At 46.4% G+C, this 10,606-nt stretch overlaps 1 protein-coding gene across 5 annotated transcripts in view; it reads right to left on the reverse strand.

Moving 5' to 3' along the window:
* Positions 1-8,085, reverse strand: part of LOC132782099 (voltage-dependent T-type calcium channel subunit alpha-1H) — a 229,014-nt gene extending 220,929 nt beyond the window's left edge. For 4 of the 5 annotated variants that reach the window (XM_067473305.1, XM_067473304.1, XM_067473306.1 and 1 more), the window contains exon 1: positions 6,453-7,007. The gene's annotated coding sequence lies outside the window, so the exon portion shown is untranslated. Of the gene's footprint in view, positions 1-6,452; positions 7,008-7,708 lie in introns of those variants that run through there. The other variant, XM_067473303.1, reaches the window with a different exon arrangement.
* Between the last annotated feature and the right edge of the window lie 2,521 nt (positions 8,086-10,606).

A 10,606-nucleotide genomic window follows, 5' to 3' on the forward strand; every position in this document is an offset into this window, starting at 1 on the left:
TGATGATGATGATGGTGGTGATAACTGAAACCCTAAGAGCCAGGCATGGTTTGAATGTTGGGCTAGACCCCAGGGTTCAAATCTTCACTCACCAGCAAACACACATAAAAACACCTCTGAACAAACTCTTTCAATAGGATGAGGTAGATAGATTATATGCCAGAGACCAAAGTTTAGACCCCTGCTTGACCACAAAACCCTTGAGTGAGTCACAATCTCTCAGCCTCAGATGAAAACCACAGGGGGAAAAAACCCTCCTCTGGCCAAATCCCATCAGGAAATCCCTAAGATAGGATGCCTAGATTGCAGACAGTTTTGTATGGTGGAAGACTCCAGAAACCAGGATTCGGATCCCTGCCCAGCACCAAAACCTTGCTCCTGGGCAAGTCACACACTCTCAGCCTCAGAGGGAAGCCGTGGCAAACCTCTTCCGGACAAATCTGGCCAAGAAAACCCCGTTTCTTGCAGTTGTTGAGGATCTTCAAATCATTTCCAATCTTCGTCGCCACAGGTTGGAAATGACTTGAAGGCCCACAACAAGAATTATGGTATATTCGAAAAGGGAGAGAAGTGTCTTGGAAGTATAATTGATCCTCCTAAGCAACTGAGGAATTGAAGACTCTTTTCTGAAAAGGTATGACGTCCGAAACCCAAAACAACTCCATCAAGAAAGACCTGAGCAAGGTCATTTGCAACCCTTCCCATGCTCTCCTTCAGAGGTTTGCTCTAAACTGAACTTTGCTAAAATGCTGGGAGAATGCAGAGACAAACTTCCATTTCCATAACAATTCTTTAGTACTTCCAAGATCAGTTACTTTCTTTATCTGTGAAAAGGAAGGGAAAGGAAGGGAGGGGATCTTATGGCAGCTTTGAGACTAACCGGCTTATTTTAGCACCAGCCTTTTGTGGCCTGTAATCCACAGAAATGGATTATAGTCCATGAAAACAGAGCTAAAATAAATGGGTGCGTCGTCACACAATTCTGTTCCACCACCCAGGATGAAACACGACAACTTCTTAAGTTTCATCATTTTCAAAAAGCAGAATGCAAAGTTCAACGTCATGATCAGAGACAGTCCAATCTGGATCAAAGAGTCAAAGCCTGAATTTGGGAATCTAAATTGCATGGCCCCAATCAGGAAAGGGAAAGTTGGGAAATTTGGAAATATAATATTTGAGATTCAGACATTTCCCACTGTTTTCAAGGAAAGGTTAAACTTTTTTTTTTTGCGTGTCAGGAGTGACTTGAGAAACTGCAAGTCACTTCTGGTGTGAGAGAATTGGCCATCTGCAAGGACATTGTCCAGGGGACACCCGGTATAAAGGAGGAAGAAGTATAATCACCCATTGACCATGTTGTAAATCAAGAACCATTTACAAAGAAGGAAGGAAGGAGAGAAGGAAAGAAGGAAGGTAGAAAAGAAAGAAAGAAAGAAAGAAAGAAAGGAGGAAGGAAGGAAGGAAGGAAGGAAGGAAGGAAGGAAGGAAGGAAAGAAGGAAAGAAAGAAAGAAAGAAAGAAAGAGGAAGGAAGGAAGGAAGGAAGGAAGGAAGGAAGGAAGGAAGGAAGGAAGGAAGGAAGGAAGACCGTGACCTTCCCCAGTGGGTTTCCAAGACCAAGGAAGGATTCAAACCCATCTCTCCCAGAGTCCCAATCCAATAATCTCAATTGTTATATACTTTCAAAACAACTCCAATGTTGAGCAAACCTATTAGGAGTGCTTTCCTGGCAGGATTTATTCCATTGAGGTTGAGAATAACATCTAGTTAAAAACAAATAACTAAAAAAACAGGGGAATTCCTGACAAAAATCAATCAGGGCCAGCTAACGCCTCCCAACAAAGGATTCCCCCAGGCAGAAACTAGCCAGGCTTTGAAGCTGCAAGGCTATTCAATGCTAATCAAGGTGGCCAATTGCAACTTTCACACTTGCCTCAAACAGACAAGAGTTCTTTCTCCATTCCACAGATATATAAACCTTACTTGCCTACTTTCCAACAGAACTCACAACCTCTTAGGATGCCTGGCATAGATGTGGGCGAAACATCAGGAGAGAATGCTTTTGGAACATGGCTTTTGGAACATACTGCCTGGAAAACTCACAGCAACCCAACTATTTTTTTTTAACTTTTGTATTGCACTTTTTAAACTTGTCTAGTGTGGATTATTAGCCACTTTGAGTCTTCGCAGGGAGGAAGACTGGGTATAAATAAAGACAATAAAGATAATAAAGATAATAATAATAATAATAATAATAATAATAATATCATCATCTGTGGTCTGGAAAAAGAGTAGAACTTGTCCAAGGTGGAAAAGCAGGACTGAGCAGGGATTTGAACCTGGGCCTCCCAGAGTCCCAGAGTTAAACTGGAATGGGATGAAGAAGGAAAAAAGTGCATACATTCCCATTGGCCATGCTGTAAATCAAGGCCCTTTTACCAGAAAGGAAGGAAGGAAGGAAGGAAGGAAGGAAGGAAGGAGGGAGGGAGGGAGGAAAGAAGGAAAGAAGGAAAGAAGGAAAGAAGGAAAGAAGGAAAGAAAGATGTGTCCCAGCTCAGGCTGAGCAAGGATTCTAAATCTGGTCTAACAGGCTGGATCTGCACTGCCTGGTTCCAGATTATCTGCTTTGAACTGGGTTATATGAGTCTACATTGCCATATAATCCAGTTCAAAGCAGATGATCTGGATTCAGAAACTAGGTGATATGGCAGCGTAGACATGGCACCAGAGCCCCAATCGAACACTCTGAATAGTTCTGTGCCTTCAAGTTGAGTCCAACTTAAATCAACCCTTTTCAATGGGGTTTTCTTGGATAGATTTATTCCAAGGAGGTTTTCCATGGGTCGAAATTATTCTAGAACTTATGCAAAGTGGGCACTAGGGCTGAGCAGGGATTCAAAGTCCCAATCCAGCACTCAAACAACAACTGCCTTTCAAGTGTTATACGCCTTCAAAGCGACATACAGCAACCCTTTTTGTCGAAGTGAGATTTATTCCAAGGAGGTTTTATCTGGGCTGCAAAATAGAGTGGAATTTGCCCAAGATGTTTCCCAAGACCGAGAAGGATTTGAACCCAGGTCTCCTGTAGTCTAGCACTCGAGCCATGACGCAGCATCGTCTCTCCGTTTGTGCCTTTTGTTCCAAGTAAACACACCAAAGCACTAGGGAAAAGAAGCACCCTCTTGTTTTTAAGAGACATCTTTGGGGTTCCAAAAGTTGGTCTCGGTCTCTTTCCAGAGGAAGGCCAAATTCTGCAAGAGCACGTGCATGTTTGCGTGTTTGTGAGAGAAGGTGGGGGCGCCAAGAGCGTGTCCTACGCACTTTGTAAATCCCTGGAGTAAAAGGCCTTGGCAAAACAGTGACAAGAGGAAGAAGGGAACATGGGTGCCTGCCATCCATCACAAACCCTCAACTTTTGTTTAGTTGGACATTCCGAGCATATATAAATCTGCCCTGGTAATCAAGGATGTTTTCAGCGTCCACTTTGTGGCCACTGTCCTGGATTAATAGTATTTAGAAAAGGTGAGCGAGACCGTTTCAAAAACAAGAACAGGTTTGGATTCACAGGAAAGGCAAAAAGGGATAATAAATACAGTGCAGAAGGTGGAGTGAGGGTCAGATCAGTGAAAGAAAGTGCAAAAAAAGTGAGGAAGTAAAAAAAAGTAAATGTCCTTTGGTGAAACCTAATACACTTTGGCAGGGAATTGAAGATTTTAGAAAACTACTACTCCCAAGCTGTTATACCATTGAGCCATGTCACTGAAAGTGGGATCATTCATTCTACAATGTAGATGCCTCAGTACCTTCTCCTTCCGGAATCTCAATGCTGCAAACCAGCTGAATCATGTAGCAGTGAGTTCCGTAGGCTAACCTTCCATCCAGGGAAGTCATGCTACTCCTCTATTCTGCCTTGGTCAGATCACACCTGGAATCACACTGTGTCCAATTCTGGAAACCACAATTGAAGGGAAATGTTGACAATCTGGAATGTGTTCAGAGGAGGATCAAATGATCAAGGGTCTGGAGAACAAGCCATATGAGGAGCGGCTTAAAGAGCTGGGCATATTTTGCTTGCAGAAGAGAAGGCTGGGAGGAGACACGATGAGGGCCATGGATCAAGATGTGAGGGGAACTCACAGGAAGGAGGGAAAAAGCTTCTTTTCTGCTGCCTTGAAGACTAAGACACAGAACAATGGCTTCAAACGACAGGAAAGAAGATTCCACCTGAACATGAGGAAGAACTTCCTAACTCTGAGAGCTGTTCAGCAGTGGAACTCTCTGCCCCAGAGTGTGGTGGAGGCTCCTCTTTTGGAGGCTTTTAAACAGAGGATGGATGGCCATCTGTTGGGATCCTTTGAATGTGATTTTCCTGCTTCTTGGCAAAATGGGGTTGGACTGGATGGTCCATGAGGTTTCTTCCAACTCTAGGATTCTATTATTCTTCATGGTTCATAACATTGTGAAATATGGGAAGAAGGACTTCCCCCCTCTGTCCTGAATCTATTAGATGCCCAAGTGGCATCAGTGTGCTGTCATGATCTGAGCATTAGACTAGAACTCTGGAGAGCAGGGTTCGAATTCCTGCTTGCCTACTGGTTGCCTTTGGGCAAGTCACACTCTCTCAGCCTCAGAGGAAAACTAGGTCAAGTCTCTTTAGAACAAACCAAATTGGCTTAAATGTATTTCCACACCTTCTTAGAGTAGACCCACTGAATTAATGGGATTTTCACAGCTGTTGAGTTACCTTCGTGCCACTGGTTAAAGTAGATTTACTCCTGGCTAGGATCTGGCCACTCCTAGATCCAATTTCCAGGAGGTCCCTGCCCCAAGGAGACTGCAGCCTACATTCTCACTCTTTGCAGGTAAGAGATGGATACAAAGGATGGAGGACTAAAGAAAAGGAGGCGGAAAGGAGAGAAGGAGAAGGAAGAAAAGGAGAGGGAGGCAGAAAGAGGGAGGGAAAGAGTTAAAGGCAAGAAGCTGGAAGAGGGGAAGGAAAAGGTTAAATGGATGGAGGTGGGGGTGAGGATTCACCTGGAAGAGGGAGAGATGGATGAATGGATGGAAAGCAAGAAGAGGCAGAAAGGGGAATGGTCTTCCTTCCATGCGCTTCATTGTTCTGCGCTCTCCTCCAGTCACTGCAAACCAGGCTGGCTTGCTTTCTCTCCCTTCCTCTTCCTGGTCAGTTCCTTTATTCCTTGGCTTGGAAATAACAGGCGCCGGGGCGGGTCCCTTTCGGAGCCCCCCCCCCCCCTTCCCATGCGAGTCAAGGGAGAAAGAAGCACCTTCCCTTGCCTTTTTGTGTGTGTGAAAAAAGTGAAAGAGGTGCAAGAGAGAGGAATGAAAGAAAGGCAAGGCAGCGGATTTGGAGTGATGGAAATAAAAGAGGGGGGAAGGTCCTAGCTTTAAAAGACACCCCCCAAAAACCTGGACAGCCATGCGGATGAGGGAGGGAGTCCCAAACAGGCCATGTATATAATAGGGTCCCAAACCCCTTGATAGAGAGATGGATTGGATAGATTAGAGCTGTGGTTCCCAACCCCTTGGGCAGCGGCCCACTAGTGGGCCGCGAGACCTAAAATAAGGTCCACGGCTCTAGATGATTAAATATGGTTTTCTGTGGGAAAGCAGATGGTGACATTGGATGGCATATGTTCTGTATCAGAAACTAGAACTGATGTGGTCTATCCAATGCAATGTTCTGAATCAGCACCCCAAATAACCAAACCGAATCTAAAGTTGACCAAAAACCGATTTGTAACTATTTCGGTACTAATGTTTGATAGTGGTCCCTGGTCAAGTAGTCCTTGATCAAAGTGGTCCCTGGTCTAAGTGGTCCTTGGTCAAGGGGCCCCTGGTTAAAGTGGTCCTTGGTGAAGTAGTCCTTGGTCAAAGTGGTCCCTGGTCAAAGTAGACCCTGGTTTAAGTGGTCCTTGGTCAAAGGGTCCCTGATCAAAGTGATTCCTGATCAAATGGTCCCTGGTCAAAGTGGCTCTTGGTCAAGGGGTCCCTGGTCAGTGGTCCTTGATCAAAGTGGTCCCTGGTCAAAGTAGACCCTGGTTTAAGTGGTCCTTGGTCAAAGGGTCCCTGATCAAAGTGGTTCCTGATCAAATGGTCCCTGGTCAAAGTGGCCCTTGGTCAAGGGGTCCCTGGTCAAAAAAAGGTTGGGAGCCACTGGATTAGATATATCCTATGGCACTCTTCACCTCCGCTTTCTGCAGCTTTGGGGGAGGCTATACTCCTCCAAAGTCAAGCAGAGCCTCTAAACCTCCAAGAGACCTATTCACCCCATTCTGGGGTCTCCTATTCACCCACGCGTGAACTGAGTGGATTCTCCAACGTGTTTTACACACCAAAGAAGAGAGGTTGCCTTCAATAGTTGGGGGGAGATATAAGGCGCTGGTGGTGGTTAGGTTAGAGTCAATGGGGGAGTGGGCACCTTCCTTTTCCTTACCTGAGTTTCACGAAGCTCGGGCTCCCCACGCGCATAGCCGTGCCTTGCTGTCCACAGGAGCTCAGGCAGCAAAAATAAAATGTCGACAGCAAAAAGCAACGACGAAAAGAAAGGGGGAAAAAACCAAACCCGACTTTCAAGGAGGACTCCAAAAGGAAGAGGGTTCCTGCTGCCTCCCTTTACAATCCCGTGAGGGTTTTCTCAATGTCTCAATCCCAATGGCGGTCGTTTCAAGCAGGTGGGGGTCCCATCTTGTCTCCCCTCCTCCTCTCCTGTCTTTTTGCTGCGATTCTTCCCAGCTACACCCCACCAAAGGAAAGCGAGTGGGGTCTCTCTCTCTTTCTCTTCTCTTCTTCCAAAAAGCTCCCCCTCCAAAATAATCGCCTGGGGATGTTTTTAAAAGGAGGGGGTTAAATACCCCCTTCTCCCCACCACCACCTAAAATAAATCCTGAGCAGAAGGTGAGGAGGGTAAAAAAAAGAGAGAGAAAAGCTCTAGCTCAATCCCAGCCAACGCGATGGAAGCAGCCAGCACCGCCCGACCCTCGGAGAGCGCTTCGCTTTTGCGCACACTGTGGAAACTTCAGACTTAGAAGGGAGGGAGGGAGGGGGGAAGAGGGGGGTGGAGAGTGAGCCAAGCCGGAGTGAAAGCGGGAGGGGGGGGGGATGTGGGGAGGATGGGGAAAAAGCGGCTGGAATCCCAACCGAGGCGAGAAACAGCCGAGGAAAGGCATGGAGAAGGAGAGAGCCGGAGGGACTCTGTGCGTAAAAGTCCCCAGGGCGCACGGGAAAGGGAGGTCGGGGGACCCTCTTTTGGGGGGCCCATTAAAAAGGCGCTGGAAGGGTCAAGCAAGGGCTGGGCTCGGGGACGGAGTGGCAGGCTTCCCTCGTTCCTCCCTCCATCCAAACTCCCATCCCCACCCTTTTCTCCCCCTCCTTTTCCGCGCTTTCCTTTGTTCTCTCTCTCTCTCGTCTCGCAAAAGCCAAGGTCGCCTTTGGAGAGGTTCCGAAGAAAGAAGTTCAGCTGCTCTCCAAAGAGGAACGCGTTGGGTTTTGGTCTCTATTTGGGGAAGGGGTTCCTCTCTTCCCCAGGGATCTGGGTTCAAAGCGGGGCTTTGGGAAAGGAGGAAGAGAGAACACATGGGGAGGAAGGAAGCGTCTTTTGGATGGATGGATGGATGGATGGATGGATGGAGAAGGCAGCCTCGCCCTTTCTCACCGGGCAGGGAGGGATGGAGCCAAGGAAGAAGGGGGTACCTTTTAGTGCTCTCGTCTGCATCCTCGAGGCATGGGTCTCTCCGGGGTCTTTCCCTCGCCTTGCTCGGAACCGGCGGCGTCCTTTTGGACCCAGAAGGAGGCGCCAAGAGGGCGAGGTTCCAGCGGCGGGTGCTGAAGGAAAACCAGGAGAAGGGGCGGACGTGGAGGCAGCCGGTGGTCTTCCATGGCTTGGGCTGGCTCTCTCAGCCCTCCCTTCTCAGCCTTGGCATTTGGGGAGGGGGCGCTTCCGAGCTCGGCTTGCCGGGAATGAAGCCCAGCCCTTTAAAAATAGGTCACTTGAAAGACTGGGTCAAGTTCCTGGCGTGCTTTCGGGGGAGTCCCGCCTGGAGTCGGCTGCCTGGCTGAGCAAACGGATCATGAACCGGGCGCTTGGCAAAACGTGCCCGGCCTGGATTCAATAGGTCTCCTTTCCTGGGAGAGGCTACTCTCTACTCTGATCCATAGCAATCCAATCAATGGGTTGCTGTGAGTTTTCCAGGCTGTATGGCAGTGGTTCTCAACCTGACCCCTGAATACAGTTCCTCATGTTGTGCTGACCCTCCAATCATACAATTATTTTCGTTACTACCTTATAGCTGTAAATTACTTGCTCCTGTTATGAATCGTGATGTAAATATCTGATATGCAGGATGTATTTTCATTCACTGGACCAAATTTGGCACAAATACCCAATACGTCCAAATTTGAATACTGGTGGGGTTAGGATTGATTTTGTCATTTGGGAGTTGTAGTTGCTGGGATTTATAGTTCACCTACAATAAAAGAGCATTCTGAACTCCACCAACAATGGAATTGAACCAAACTTGGCACACAGAACTCCCATGACCAACAGAAAATACTGGAAGGGTTTGGTGGGCATTGACCTTGAGTTTTGGAGTTGTAGTTCACCTACCCCCAGAGAGCACTGTGGATTCCAACAAGATGGATCTGGACCAAACTTGGCACCAATTCTCAATTTGCCCAAATGTGAACACTAGTGGAGTCTGGGGAAAATAGACCTTCACATTTGGGAGTTGTAGTTGTTGGGATTTATAGTTCACCTACAATCAAAGAGCATTCTGAACTCCACCAACGATGGAATTGAACCAAACTTGGAACACAATATTCCCATGACCAACAGAAAATACTGGAAGGTTTTGGTGGGCATCGAACTTGACTTTTGGAGATGTAGTTCACCTATATCCAGAGAGCACTGTGGACTCAAACAACATTGGATCTGGACCAAACTTGGCATGAATACTCAATATGCCCAAATGTGAACACTAGTGGAGTCTGGGGAAAATAGACCTTGACATTTGGGAGTTGTAGTTGCCGGGTTTTATAGTTCACCATCACCTGCAATCAAAGAGCATTCTGAACCCCACCGATAGAATTGGGCCAAATTTTTCACACAGAACCCCCATGAGCAACTGAAAATACTGTGTTTCCTGATGGTCTTTGGCAACCCCTCTGACACTCCCTCGCCATCCCCCAGGGGTCCCGACCCCAAGTTGAGCAGCACAGCTCTACTCTGATGCAAAGCAATCAAATCAATGGATTGTTGTTAATTTTGCAGGCTGTATGATCCATAGCAATCCAACTAATGGGTTGCTGTGTGTTTTCCAGGCTGTATGGCCATGTTTCAGGCATTCTGCCCACATCTATGGCCGGCATCCTCAGAGGTTGTGAGGTCTGTTGGAAACTAGGCAAGTGAGATTTATATATCTGTGGAAGGTTCAGGGTGGGAGAAAGAACTCTTGTCTGCCTGAGGCAAGTGTTATTGTTGCAATTGACCAGCTTGATTAGCTTTGCAGTTCCAAAACCTGGCTGCTTCCTGCCTGGGGGGAATCCTTTTTTGGGAGGTTTCAACAGAAAGGAAGAAACCATGAAGATGAACAAAATTTGGCTACCAGTATTAAACAAAATTCTAAAATCAGGACAGTAAATAAAGAGCAACAAAAGTGTTGGAGGCAATTCCAGACTGGAAACAATCAGGGCCAGCTAACACCTCTGAACAAATGATTCCCCCAGGCAGGAATCAGCCAAGCTTTGAAGCTGCAAGGCCATTCAATGCTAATCAAGGTGGCCAATTGCAACATTTACACTTGCCTCCAACAGACAAGAGTTCTTTCCCCCATCCTGGACATTCCACAGATATATAAACCCATTTGCCTAGTTTCCAACAGACCTCACAACTCTGAGGATGCCTGCCATAGACGTGGGAGAAATGTCAGGAGAGAATGCTTCTGGAACATGACCATACATTCCGGAAAACTCACAGCAACGCAAAGCAGATACTCCACATTATCTGTTTTGAACTGGAATATATGAGTCTACACTGCCATATAATTTAGATTATCAGAGCATATAATCCACATTATCTGCTTTGAACTGGATTATATAAGTCTACACTGCCATACAATCCAGTTCAAAGCAGATAACCTGGATTTTATATGACAGTGAAGAAGGGGCCCTGGCCCTTTTTTTCTCCATACAAGAAGGGATTTTCTGCTGTACACAAACAAACAGGTTTCCAATGCCAATAATCTTTTAAAATCAAATCTATTCTGGATTATCCAGCCAAGCTTTTGGGTGCCACCATTAAAGAAACCCCACACTTGATCTCACTTTGAACCAAGATGAAAATGAAGTGGCTTAACTGGGAATACAAATGTACAAGATCTTGAGATATTATCTGAGACTTTACAAGCCCTTTTACAAGCTCTTCGTCAGGGCTAATTTGACACACTTGGCTATTTGATGCAATAAAGCATCACCTGCTAATAAAAATGCAGTTGTTTTCAAAGGGAGCAGCATTTTGAATATGAGCAATACAACTGCCTAAATAGGAGGTCGCTTTGCTTGATGTAGAATCAACTTGACTTATTTTAAAAGATA

This window comes from Anolis sagrei, chromosome X (assembly GCF_037176765.1).
Source record: "Anolis sagrei isolate rAnoSag1 chromosome X, rAnoSag1.mat, whole genome shotgun sequence".
In the NCBI taxonomy this organism is placed as follows: domain Eukaryota; kingdom Metazoa; phylum Chordata; class Lepidosauria; order Squamata; family Dactyloidae; genus Anolis; species Anolis sagrei.